The sequence below is a fragment of the Camelus dromedarius genome, chromosome 16 (assembly GCF_036321535.1).
Source record: "Camelus dromedarius isolate mCamDro1 chromosome 16, mCamDro1.pat, whole genome shotgun sequence".
Lineage (NCBI taxonomy): Eukaryota > Metazoa > Chordata > Mammalia > Artiodactyla > Camelidae > Camelus > Camelus dromedarius.
Genome location: NC_087451.1, coordinates 12,268,322 through 12,282,964, shown reverse-complemented (window position 1 = coordinate 12,282,964; position 14,643 = coordinate 12,268,322). Strand labels below are relative to the sequence as shown.

Here is a 14,643-nt window from a genome sequence, read left to right as displayed (position 1 = left end):
GTGAGGGAACGTGGAAGTGAAACATGAAAAAGCGTATCCAGAGAGGTTCTACAATCAAGAGGAGAGACAATGGAACAGCCACTTGGGCTAGAGACAGAGGAATCAGACAGGATGTTTCAGCAGATGTCATTTTAGCAGATGTCAGCATAGACTGATGAACAGGGACAAGACACTAGCCATTCCCACCTTGATGCTCTGGCACTATGGAAGTCCCTGTATCTCAGAAGAAAAGAGCACTGGAAATCCTAAACTCACTGGAATTTAGTATCTGTCACTTGGTAGAATGATACTAAGAAGAGAGAGAAATTAAGTTGCAGAAAAATGAAGAAAGATACATTTCTTGAAAAACTGATTCATATTATAAGATTTATGCCAGTTACATGCATCCTATAGAATTTCCAATAAAGGTACAGCATGAATCACACACTTTTTAAAAGACTGTCATATGTATTAGACTTTGAATAAGAGTTGGACATCATGTAGGAGTAGGAAGAAAAGAGTATCGCTGTTGTGTTCTGATCAGTATCACATTCAGACTGGAATCACAGCTTTACCGTATTTCTCTGGAGTTGGGGTAATTATTTTCCTTATTTATTCAAGAATGGATTGTTTGAATCATCAAGATTCTAGAAATAACTGGAGGATTATGCCATACTGCCTGCTTATGCTAACTGCTCAGTTGGTGGACTGACAGCGGTTTAATCATTTCTCCTCAATTCTTGTAGTGAAGTAATCTGAATGTCACTACCAGAGTCTATTTCCCATCAACTTCCATATCTCTGCTATGCCAGGAGGACCTGGGATAAAGTCAGTGGGTGGGGACAAGGGTTGTCAGAAATCACAGATTAGGCAAACCATAGGGGACCTCAAGAGAGCATTTATTTCAGTTCTTCCTTCCAAGCAGGTCCGCAGCTAAATCATTCAAGAAGAATGATCTATTTTTAAAAATCCACAAGGAAAGCAATCTCTAATAATCTGTTTTGATATATAATCTATATTTTCAGAAGTTTCTTCCTTTTAGCAAATCTAGACCTAAATCCATTTCCTTTTGTTCTCCTCGTAGAAAATTGTGATAAAAATACATTATACAATTCTGTTTTGAAATGCTGTTTTGGGCTTAAACATTGGATTTTGACTTTAAAGATAGCATGTTTTCTGCTAGACATGTTGACCCGTTTAGTAAAAAATTCTGGCTTAAAGGAAGATTTTGTAAATTTCTCTGTCAGAGGCAGGTTACTGATTGCTAAAGTGGTCATTCTATGCTGAGTGAGAAACTAATAGACAGGGTAGCTGGGCTCTTGGCTGACGTGTTCTCTTCTCAGAGGCTGCTTGGGTGGAGATACCCTTACAGGACCAGAAAGAGCCCTTCAGTTATGTCAGCTGGGAAGAAGAAGGGAAGAAACAAAAAGCAGAACCTGAGGCAGGACATCCCATTACTTAGCTCAACTCCCAAACAAGGTCCCTAAATGGGTAGTGACTGATAAGGGAAGCCAGAGCAGAGGTTTGGATAGCAAAATATCCTCAAATCCGGAAGTTTCTATGTGAACCTTAGAAAGGATATTACTCTGAGACACAGCTTTAAGGACTTAAGTTCAAAAATAGAATTCCACTCAAATATGTATGTATATGTATGACTGAACTACTATGCTGTACACCAGAAATTGACACAACATTGTAAATTGACTATGCTTCAATTAAAAAAAAAAAAGAATTCCATTCAAGCCTCGTAAGAAAATCAGGAAAAGATTGTTAAAGTGATAAATAAAGGTTAACATTTAGTGAGAAATGTAGTAAAATATATTCAGGTACATATTGATAAACCTTTAGCCAGGCTCACCAAGAGGAAAAGAGAGGACCCCCCTCAAAAAAAAAAAAACAAATAAGAAAAGAAAGAGGAGAAATAACAACTCATACCACAGAGATAAACACAATCACAAGAGAATACTATGAACAGTTATATGCCAATAAAATGAACATGTCAAAAAATGAACACAATGTTCATAGTATTGTGGCAAGTCTTTTGTTAATTTCCAAAGTTCTGAACAAGTTGATTCTGATAATTATTCTTGCTGCTTTTATGGAAAGGCAGATTTTCAAAGGTCTTTACTCTGACATTCTGGAAGTTAGCCTGAACACAGGTTTGAGCTGATTGAGAGGTACCAGTTCAACAGTAGATAACATGGGGGTATCGGTCATCTGCTTATGTCTCACTTACCTGAGCCCTCCGGCCCTGCAGATGCCCAATACTGGAAGCATCACTTCCATCTTACAATGGGTTGCTACTAGGTCTGCTGATCTTATGCCTTAATGGGCAGCTATGGCCACACGGTTACTTGATCAGATGTGCCGTCCGTACCAGGAGCCAGCAGCATGCCAAGAGCCAGTTTTTGAACAGTGCACGATTCTCTGCTGCAGCTGGCATTGCCTTGCTCCAGAGCCCTGTGTGTCAACTGTGATTTTCACATTTGGACTGGCATAAACTTCGCATGATGCGTCTTCTCATCGCAGATTCCTCTAATACCATAGCACGTGATGGGTCACGTGGACCAGGAAGCAGAGCTGCTGGCACTGCAGCCTGGAACTGCCATGGAGCCCTTTCCTGCTCTGGGTCTCGCTCAAAGCTGGTAGACTTCTTTTTGATTTGGTAAAGTTTAACTTTTTTTAATTTTTTTTGAGGGGGGGAGATAATTAGGTTTATTTATTTTCAATGGAGGTCCTGGGGATTGAACCCAGGACCTCATGCATGCTAGGCACACGCTCTACCACTGAGCTGTACCCTCCCCTCTGATTTGGTAAAGTTTAAAACAATATTCCCAAGTGTGTAATATGCTGCCTCTAAAATCCAAAGAGGTCTGCCAGGTATTGTTTCCTTCTTAGTGGTGAGAAGTACAAAATGGAATAATTTGAACTTTACTTTGGAGGAGATGCTCCAGTATGCCTGACCACTGGTCCCCCCAAAAATTTCACTAGTGGGACAGGCCTCTGAATCTTTGTAGAACCTTCTGAAACACATGTGTCTTACATAGGTCTCCAACAAGTGTTTGCATTTCTTGCTCATCTGATCCAAATAACACAATGTCATCAACATAATGGACCAAAGTTATGTTCTGCAGAACGTCCAGGTAGTCAAGGTTCTTTCAGACTGTATTATGACAGAGGTCAAGAGAACTAACATAGCCCTGGGTCAAGACTGTAAATATTTACTGTTGTCCATCCCAGGTGAATGCGATCTTCCAGACAGGGATGGATAAGAAAGCATTTGTCAGGTTAATGGCTAATACCACATACCTGAAACCACGTTAGTCTGCTCTCACAAAAATACCACTTGCAACACAGCAACTACAGTTGTGGTTACTAGTTAGTTAGATGAGTTTTCCATCCTTCAAATTCGTCCTAGCATTTCTGTTTGGATTAGATTGGTCAATTAAATGAGGTAACATTACTCTTGCATTGTTAAGTCTTTAGAGGTAGCTTTCATCTCTGCTGTGTTCTCTAGAACACAATATTGTTTCTGATTTACTCTCTCTCAGATGGGCAAGAGGGAGCAGTTTCAGAGTCTTCTTCTTGACCTCACCCACTATAATAGCACTTATCCTACTGGCAAAAGAACAAATTGTTGGGAAAGGGAATCTGCCATGGGTTCTGAATATCCCTGCACTTTCTTGTTGGGTATGCCAAGACCTATGTCAAGGTCATAACTACTGTTTATCCAGGAAATTTCTCAGGGTTGTGTCTGCAGCAAAGAACCTTGAGAGATGAGCTGACATCTCCCTCCAAGACAAAGAACAGAATTGCATAGCACTTATTATAAAAATGGTAGATTCTGAAAGCTCAGTGATCTCCCATAATGCAATCCACTGCATGCAGGCATCCATCTGGAGTGTCCACATTACTCCCATAGGAACTTAAGGGCAAGGAGAAGTGAGGTAAGTATGCCGCTCACGCTGCTTACTGTGCTGTTAGAAAGTCCTGTTTCTGATCCAGGAGTTTTATATCCTACTAGCATCCATGAAATAATAACAGGCTAATTTATTAGCTTGTAAGGAAAGTAAAATTCCCTGACAGGAATGTGGGAGATCTGCTAACTCACAAGTACACTCATGTCATTATACATTTGGAGACTCAGCAAAGTGAGATGGGTCCCTGGATCCACTGTGAGCTACAGTGTAATCTATTCATTACCTAGCCCCAGAACACTCCCACTCTAACAGGGAGATTGTGATAAAGCTTTGGGTGCCCAAGGATCAATGTCAAGTCAGGCTCTGTATGCAACAATCCTTAATATATTTGGGCATCACCCTTTCCTGAGGAGACGGCCATTGGTTCCTTTGAAGAAGGATTGAGGGAATGATCATATATACTTGCTGTGGTGCTTCTTCCTGGAGACCTGGCCTCTCCTTCAGTCAGTAGGTTCTAAGTTATTTGACTGCCCTCAAACTCCTAATTATCCACTCTTGATTTCTTCTGGTTGTATAGATTGAACAACTCACTTTGTGACTCATCTAGCCCCTAGGAGGCACATTCTTATTGACCTTCTCCATAGCTCTCCTTGGATCAGTTCCTCCTGACTGTCTCTATGGTGCTGCTATTATGATAACTGGGCCCACCTTGTTTCTGAGGTTTAAGTGCTACCACCTGGCATCCTATCAGCCCCAATGTTCTTAGAACTTGGTTTTGTAACAGCATGTCCTACCGTTAACACTGGCCCACACATAACAACCACACTGAATTTCTTAGTATTGCTGGTTCCCCCAGTAAACATTTCTTATGGATTTGGTAGATAGAGTGTCCTCCAGGCCCACGTGGAACACAGCTGGCTGGTGGGTTTTCTGGCATTATACAGAATATCCACTCTAATATGCCGACTTCTCTCAGCCTTTTGATCTCTTCCTTCATGATTTGCCATGATAGCTCTAGCATTTCTGCTTCATTTAGAGTGGACTGTCACTTTTTTAAGACTCCAAAAGGCAACCAAAAAGCTTAATAACACCATTTCCCTGGATCCTTAACAGGTGTTAAATCTTATATCATGGGTCCCACATCAATAAACTCTGTTATCCAATCTTATTCAGTGCTCGTTGATCTAGCAACCTGAGTCTGTTTCCCGGGGAACTCAGTCTATGGCCTATATGCTCTCCCAGCTCCTAAGGATATAGGTAGGCTAGCCCCTACCGCTCCTTTAGTGTACAGTCCTTTCCTCCCTCAGCAGGCCTAAGACTTCCCCTGTTAGATTATGTTGTGCCTTGACCCTAGTTACTGGTTCTATGGCAAAGGAGAGAAAATGAGAATGGATCCTATAGAAGGCATGAATTGTCCTGCAAGGCAGCACCCCCAGACCCATCTTCAAGAAAAGGGGGGAATGGTAACCTTTAACAGGGAGAAGTGGGCTACTTCTGGGGGCCCAGAGGATTCAGAGGAATTTTTAGGGCATTGACTCAGAGGATTTTGAGTTCACAGATACTGAGTTCATCAATACAGACTCTCATCCCAAATCTTAGGGTCCCACCTCTTCCCAGTCAGGGCCCTGACCTTGGTATAGCAGATCTGACATGACAGAAAACCCAGTTTTCTTTGGAACTCCGCTACTCTTACAAGTCCTAGTTCTGCTCCTCAGCCTTTTCTGCCCTCCAGGCGATAGGAATCTCTTTATACTCTGCCAAGGAAGGCCTCCAGTTCATCTTATGTAGGTGATTAATGACCCCCAGCCTTTCATTGTCTTTCTCTAATGTATTTAATAGCTGGGAAAAACAGCCATCCGGTTCCAAAGTCCTTATATAATTATTTGCTTCTCTTGAAACTCTCAAATGACCCTCCAGTGCATCCCCTTCCCCCAGTCTTCTAGCCCAGTTCCTCACGGGTGAAGTTTTCACAATTACACCTCAGCCACTTGCAAAGGGTCAACATCTATACCAGTGATCAGGTCTTCACTGTCAGCCAGTTGTTGGGTGAAACAGCTCCAAAATCCCATTTTAGTCTGTTTCTCCTAATATCTCCTGGTACCAACTGTCATTTGGCCAACTGTCATTTTGTCAGTGGGATCCCCGTGAAGCAGACTATGAGACTCTGAGATTTAGATGCAGGAGGTTTATTTGGTAGTGCTATTGGTACAGGGTTGCCAGATAAAATACAGAATGCCTAGTTCAGTATGAATTTCAGATAAACAACAAATAATGCAATATTTATATGCTTATATTAAACATTATTCTTGTTTATCTGACATTTACATTTAACTGGGCATTCTGTATTTATATTTGCTAAATCTGGCAACCCTATCTAGGGAACAACACCTATGAGAGGTGCAGAAAGCAGGCTTAAGTGGGGAGAAATTGAACTGTGAAGCAAGTGGGGCTTCAGCTGACTCTACAGGGAGGCCTAGAGATCAGATACCCCCTTGAAAGCTCTCTGCCTTGAGGAAGAAGGGTAGGACTTTATTTCTCCGTATCAACCAGCCATCAGATGCAGGCTTCACCTTGCCAGGGGGTCTGATCTTACATGAGGTAGCTCTCTTTGGCTGAAGACAATTCTCAGGGAGGTCCCCAGCCAAAGGCCATCATCTGCCAACATACCCCTAGATTGGGGAATGAGTGCCTCAGCCCTTAAGAGGGGATCTGGGTGCAACCACTGCATCAGTATACCTACTGAATCAGAATCTGCATTTTAACCAGATCTCCAGGTGATGCTTATGCACATTAAAGTTCAAGAAGCACTGGTTTAAATTCTCAAACTTCTGTGTGTATTAAAATCACCCAGAGGATGATGTGTTGTTACACCACAGCTTGCTGGGCCCCACACCTGCAATTTCTGATTCAGTATGTTTAGTGTAGAACCTGAGAATTCACATTTTTTTAACAAGTTCCCAGGTGATTCCAAGCTGCTGGTGGTTTACAGCTGACACTGAAGAACCGCTGGCTTAAGAAATACAGACATCTATTATCTTATATACCTAGAGACAGGTTAATATTACAGCTGGTTCAGCTCCTCTAAAATGCCATCAAGGATACAGGCTCTTTCTTTCTGCTCTGCCATCATTAGCATATTGGCCTTTGTCTTTGGTGTGGATCATTTTCTGGTTTCAAGATGGCTGCTGTATCTCCAATGATCACATCCGTGGTCATAATGGAAGGGAGTAGAGGAGTTGTCCTCTGTTTCTTTTATTAGGAGACAAAAATGTTTTGAAGTCCCTCACTCCTGCAGATTTCTTTTTAATTTCATAAATTCATGCTATTTTAATTACTTCAATTACATTTGCGATATAGCTATGGAGGAGAGAATTGATATACAAGGCAAGACTACTCAAAGTCTTTGCTAAAAATATTACAGAAACCCAACAAATAAAAATACCCTTCCCAACTGTCATTCACTCCTAGGAAAGGAAATGAGATAAATCCAATCCCAAGCAGACAACAATATCTATCAATTTCCATAAAGGTGCTAAAATCTGACTAGTCTCTCCATTACCTGCATTTATCTGAAAACAAACAAACAAAAACCATGTCTCAATGGCTTAAAAAAACACTATTTTTTAGAGCAGTTTTGGCTCACAGCAAAACTGTAAGATTTCCCATATACCCCCTACTCATGCACAGCCTCCCCCATTATCTACATCCCCCAGTTGTTACCAGTGATGAACCTACACTGACATGTCATAATCACTCAAAGTCCAATTTACCTTAGGATTCACTCTTGGTGCTGCACATTCCATGAGTCTGGACAAACGTATAATGACATGTATCCATCATTATAGTATCATTCAGAGTATTTTCACTGCCCTAAAAATCCTCTGCACTCTGCCTCAATGGCTTTTAAAATTTATTTGCTTAGAAATTTTTTGCCCTAGTTTTTCTTTTTTTTCTTTAAGGGAATCAAGTTTGCAGACATCTTATTCTACCTCATTATCTAGAAATGGGTATATGACCAACCTATAAGTGCCTACATGATCTCTGACTCCCTCTCCTTCTCTCCCTTGTTCGTTACACTGTAGACACAGTGGGAACCTTCATGTTTCTCAAACACATAATGCATGTTCCCACCTCAGAGTTTTGACGTTTGCTATTCCCTCTGCCTGGAGCATCCTCCCACCCCCTGCAAATATCCACCTATATGGCTCAATCCCTCACTTCCTGTCATTATTCAAATGACGCCTCATCAATCAAGCCTTTCTGACCTCTCTATTTAATACTACATCACCCTGCCTCCACTGATGGTATTCCCTGTCTCCCTATCTCCGCCTTATTTTTAATAGCACATATCATCATCTGATATACTATGTATGTTATGTATGTGTTTATGATCTGCCTCTGTCTCTAGCATTATAAGCTCATGAATGCAGGAATTTTTTATTGTTCTGTACACTACTGTATCCCCAAGGCCTAAAACAGTGCTGACACATAGTAGACTCTCACTAAATATGTGAGGAAATGCAAAACCCAGAGAGAAAGACTGACTGATTGATTGATTGATTGATTGATTGATTGATTTTAAGAAATCAGCTTATGTTACTGTGAGAGTTGATAACTCTGAAACCTGTAGGGTAGACTGGCAGCCTGGATACTCAGGCAGGATTTCTATGTTGCATTCTTGAGAAGAATTACTTCTTTGGAAAACTTATCTTTGCTCTTAAGACCTTCAAATGATCAGATGAGGTCCATGCATTATGGAGGGTAATCTGCTTTATTCAAAGTCTAATGATTGTAAATACTAATTACATCTAAAAAAAAAAAAACTTCACAGCAACATCTAGACTGGTGTTTGACCAAACAACTGGGTACCATCGCCTAGCCAATTTGACACATAAAATTAACCATCACTGAAAACTACACAATCCCTATTCTTTAGGAATGATAGTAAAGACAGGTAGGACATACAGAAGAATGAGGGAAATGCTGTAATACAGAAGAACAAAGAAGACTCTGTGGAAAGGGAGAATTTTGGTGGAGGTGTTCAGCTGGGAAGACTTCATAAGGAAGTGGTCTTTGAGTCTTGCAGGATACATGGGATTTCGACAGGAGGAAAGCACATTGCAGACTAAGGAAACATAGAGACCTGAAAATCCTTGGCCCATTTAGTAAATGGCCTTGAGTCTTCAGGAAGCCAATCCTTGCTGCCATAGTGTTCACACCTCTGGTAACTTCAACTCAATGCTAATATTATGCTGCTTTAATTTGTTCATTATATTTATTTTCATGTGCACAAGTCTTGTTTCCCCATTCTTCAAAGCAGGCAGGGACCATAGGCTATCCTTGTTTTTCACTCCTCATAATTCTCAGCTCATAGAAAGTACTTCAAATTGTACCTAAGTTATATGTCTAAGGTAGACTTGCCAGTCCACCTTAAAAGGGTCTTCTCTTCTGGTATTAATTTTTCTTGGAGAGATCACCCTTCCACTTGCTAACTGTGTGTAGTTTAAGTGGATTTGGTCCCTCCCCCAGGACCAGGAGTGGGCACATGATCCAGCCTTGGCAGTCTTTCCTGGGAATGTCCAAAGCCTTGGATGTTCAGTTTTAAATGAATGTATGAGCTACCTTATATCTTTCCAATAAATCTTTTTCTCATTTAACTTGGTGAAATAAACCTAACTAGTACATTCCTATCATTCTGTGGAGATCATATAACAAAATACTAGTGTGTACACGGTAGCAGATAAATTTATGTAGAGACAGTCTAAGGAGAAATAAATAGTTTAATCTTAGCTTGGCAATTGAGGCATGGCATACAAAGCTATTCACTCATAGAACATGTTATTAGGCTCACATTATGCAATTAATTGCATTGTGCTAGGCACTGAGGAGATAGAAATATGAAAAAGGTGTAGTGTTTGCCAGCAAGAGCTTGTAATCTAGCAGGTAATAATAACGATGCCCCCAAATAAATAATCATGTTAATTATAAGGGCAGGCTCTTTTACAGCCCAGGTTCTTTCTGTTGCAAGTAGTAGCAACCAATTCACATTGGCTTAAGCAATAAAGGGGATTTATTGGTTCATGCAACTTGGAAGAATGCAGTAGACTGAAGGACTCAAACCAAATTCTTGGGTGCCCTCCCCCCACCTCATACACACACATATAAATCAAGGCACCTCTTAACACCATGTCAGTTTTTCGACCCAGCAGAAGGAAAGAACTTCTTTTTCCTCAATTCTATAAAGGTAGATCACAGGGCAAGACTCACTGGGGCTGCTTTGGTCACATGTCCCCATCCCTCACCAATCATTCAGGCCAAAGCAGTCGGGTGCTATGATCAGCAATGCGGGGTATATGTTACCCCTCGTCCAGTGCAATGAGTCATTGTGATTGGTATCCAGATCAGAGTTACATAGACAGTGTGCAAAGGAAAAGAGGTGGTAGTAGCTCCTATTACTGGAGATAATGAAAAAGGATGCTGGACAGACAAAACAAAGTCCATTTCAAGTGCCAGGAAAGTGACTTAAGCAGTTAAGGAGTTTAGAGCAGGGAGAGAGAGTTCACTTCTAGGGTGCTCAGTGAAGGTTTCTTGGAAGAGGGACCTTGGGCCTGAGCATTAAAAGACAGGGGTTTGGGAGGTGGAGGTGGTGAGGAGGTTTAGGTGAAGGAAGGGTCATGAAAAAAGGCACTGCAGGGCTGGTTTGGTGTGTGTTTCCATTTGGCAGATTATGGAGGGTTCACATGGGAACTGCAGGAAATAAGTAAGTACAATGGGATTCAACTCTGAGTCTAAATAGGGTTCAACTCAGAAGTCTCACAGTTGGAACCTGCCAGGTATCTGTTTATGTAAGAGACTGAGCAGCCTCCTGGGAAAAACATTACACACACTCTGTCTAATAACTATATCATGGGGGATTAAGGGAAGGGGAGTCTGAATTTTCTATAATTGCTTGTTTTTAACTAGATTTTGTTAACTGAAAAAGGAAGATGTAGTCTAACAGTTCAAAGAGGCATTCAGTGAAAAATGATTCTCCCTCCCATCCCAGCCTCCTAGTGTGGGAGGAAGTGATTCTGAGTTCATCCCAATGGCCTCTGTTCACATTAGATCTCCTCATTCAGTCCAAGGACCCACATTTAGGAGCCAGGTCAGGGGGGCCGATCCAAAGTTTAAAGTGGAAAAATCTATGTTCACTAAAATCTCTGAAAGAATCCGGGGAAACAAGATGGTCATAGGGACAGCCTAGGTACCTTGGTACCACAGCATAGCTCAAAGGGTGAGAATGTATTCTGCCTACCTGGGTAGAGACCCCACAGGGCTATGACACTAGGAGAGTTCCGGAAGACAGAATGAAGCTTTGACACATCAAAAATTCCTGCTCACCAGTGGTTTGAACGGTGCAGGTCCAGGCCTGAGGCTCTGGTGACATCAGAACCATTGGCTTCTAAGTAGGGAGAGCAGTACTATGAGGTGGAAGCGGAGAAGACAGCTCGGAAGCATGTGGAAGTCGTCATCCTCAATGGTGCATGGTGACATCAGAAGATGACCTCATAGGTTGGTGGCTGAGAGCCTGGCTTTTGGAACTGGCCTTCCTGGGCTTTATTTTGGCATTGACACTTACTAGATCCTATGGGTACCTACTCCACAGAATGTTGAGGATTTGTTCAGGTAACATATGTGAACATGGTGATCCAGTGTCTGGTTCATAGTAATCATTAGTGGTACTTTTTTTCAATTGAGGTATAATTAACATATAACATTATATTAGTTTCAGGTATACGACATAATGATTCAATATTTGTACACATTGTGAAATGGTCACTCTTTAGTGTTATTATTTTATTAAGGGGTTCATCAGGAATGTGGAGACCTCAGTAGACAACCCTAGTGAAAAACAATAGAGCCAAGGATAAGGGAAAAGAGCCAAAGAAATAACAGGGGTCTTTGCAGCATTAGGGGTGGGGCTGAGCTAGGAGAATATTGTTTATTTCTGTCAGGGTGAGTCCATTGTTTCCACTCCCAGGCCTCTAAGTCCTCAGGAGACATGAGTTATTAGGCCTGACAGGGAGTGAGGCTAGAATTCACAGTGGGTTTTGAATGCTTAGCTGAAAAGCTTGGTTTTCACTCAAGAGGTTATGAAGAACAACTGAAGAGAATCATATTAAGATTAATCTGGAGTTCTGTAGAAAAAAAAATGTCAGAAATGGGGAAGCTCCAAGAAAGCGAGACCAATTAAAAGATTATTACCATAGACTGTGGAAGAAGACATAAGGAGCTGAAATAGGATGGTATCATTGAAAATGGAAATGAAGGGACAGATGTGAAAGAAACACTTGGCGACAGAACTATCCCAGGATATATAAAGCATCTGCTTGCTCGAGTCTTCAATGTGTAGAGTTTTGGAAACTATGCAAACCAGCACCTTGCCATATGGAATCTAACAATCTATCAGATTTTTTTTCATTGTTTGCATATATTGTTTTAAATAATTAAATGTTTTTTTCCAGACCAAACTTCTATTTTATTGAACAACATATAAGATGATGACTCTCTAAAACAGATACCTTAACTGATTTTGTCTCCCTGGATCACTTTACAATTATAGATTTTAAACTATTTTACCATCTGCTGACCCATAATCAAGCAAATAAGTTATTAATAAAGTTTATAGTAACTGGTAAATATGATATTTAACAAAACATCATTATTTCTGTACTGTTGCCAACAAATGCCCATTTCTCACATCAATGGTTTATTTCCTTTCATACTGACTTAAAATATTTATTCTCCATATTAAGGGGAAAAAAATTAATGAAAAAATCAGGATGAAACTAAATATGCCAAATGAATTTGTTAACAAATTATAACCAGATCACCAGAATTTAAGAAAAATATACTGACATTAATGACATTATTATTGCTATTACTTGCCACTATCTTCTTGGAATTCAGAATTTTGATACTAAATTCAGAACTAAAAATTAGGAACATTTAAAAATGATAGTAAAAATGTGCAAATCTAAGGCTATAATTTGTTCAGTTTTTCAGGCATCAAACTCTTTTAATATTATCATCTGATATTGTGATACACAGTAAAAAACATATATTTGTTTTTTGCCCCAGTTCCTGGCACAGGGCTCTAAAACTGTTGGAATTTCCCAAGTGAAAGAGCAATAAAGGGCTTTTGATATTCGAAAGAAATCACCATACCCGAGTTTACGTTACTGAGGTGCCTTTTGGAAACCACATAAGGATAGAGGCTGGCTGCCAAGGCAACCAGCCATGTGACTGGAGGCCTGGAACTTTCAGTCCCACCCCCTTGACCTCCAAGGAAGGGGAGAAGCTGGAGATCAAGTTGAATCACCTATGGCCAATGATTTAATCAGTATGCCGATGTAATGAGGCCTCCATCGAAACCCAAAACTATGGGTTCAGAGAGCTTCCAGGTTGGTGAACGCTTGGAGATTTAGAGAGACTGGCATGCTCAGACAGCATGGAAGCTCTCTGCCCCCTTCCCCATACCTTGTCTTATGTATCTCTACCATCTGACTGCTCTAACAGATCAATAAAAACAAAGACTAGCAATCTAGCAGAGAAAGATGACAGAAAGGGAAATATGAATGACTCAAAAGTTTGAAAAGAATGCTCCAATTCTCTCATTAAAAAAATGCACATTTAAACTACAATTATTTTTCCATTTTTCACCTAGAAGATTGGCAAAAAAGCAAACCAGTGGATTACATACTACATTGGTGTGATGTGAAAAGAACATTCTCAGACATTTTAGAAGGGAATGAAAACTGGCATAACTCTATGGAGCTACTGTGAACTTTATCTAAGAAAATTACACATGCACAAACCCTTTGAACCAAAATCCACTTCTAGGAATTTGTCCTATGGATATGTCTTCACCATGCAATATAACATAGGTATACAGATACTCACTGCACTATTGTTTTATTAATAGCAAAACACTGGAGTTTAAATTGTGATATATATTTTTAAAACAGTATTATCTAGCCATTAAGAGAGAAAGAAAAGGCTCCACATATACAAATATTCCTATTACCTATTGCTGTAAAATAATCCACCTCAAAACTTAGTGACTTAAAACAATATTGTATAATTTCTCATAATTTGGCAGGTTGGTTTGCTCAGCTGTACAATTCTCTCTTGGAGTCTTTCATGAGATTGTAATAAGATAGGAGCTAAGACTGGAGTCATCTGAAGGCTTGACTGGGTTGCATGTCCAAGATACGGCTTCTTCACTCACATGCTTGTGTCTTAGTTGGGACAGATGGAGTAAATGAGAACTAGCCAAGAACAAATCAATCAACATTTCTCTCTCTTTCTCTCAATCGCTCTCTCTTGTCTGCTCCTTTTCTCTCTTTCTCTCCATGCAGCCTCTCCATAGCACTAACTTGGCCTTACAATATCATGATTTCATGGTACTTGGACTCTGACACCATGGTTGCATTGCCCCAGAACACACATTCCAAGAGCAAGTATTCCAAGAACGTAGAAACAGAGGCTGCTTTTAAAGTCTCAGCCTGGAATTGGTACACTATTAATTCTGCCACATTCTACTAGGTAAGCATTCTCAGAGCCACACAAATTCAAGGGATGAAGAAATCAACTCTATGGGAAAATAATAAATGTTTTTGTAGCCATCTTTAATTCACCACAATGAATGTGAAACATTTCCTAGGCATATTGTTAAGTTAAAAAAAAAAAAAGGGAGGGGAAG

At 40.4% G+C, this 14,643-nt stretch overlaps 1 long non-coding RNA gene across 3 annotated transcripts in view; it reads right to left on the bottom strand.

Moving 5' to 3' along the window:
- The window catches only part of LOC105097831 (uncharacterized), a 131,872-nt gene that overhangs the window by 62,216 nt on the left and 55,013 nt on the right, over nucleotides 1–14,643 (bottom strand). The window contains exon 1 of one of the 3 annotated variants that reach the window (XR_837976.3): nucleotides 2,216–2,445. The exons of the other annotated variants lie outside the window; for them this stretch is intronic. This is a non-coding gene — a long non-coding RNA (uncharacterized LOC105097831). Of the gene's footprint in view, nucleotides 1–2,215; nucleotides 2,446–14,643 lie in introns of those variants that run through there. 3 annotated transcript variants of the gene reach the window in all.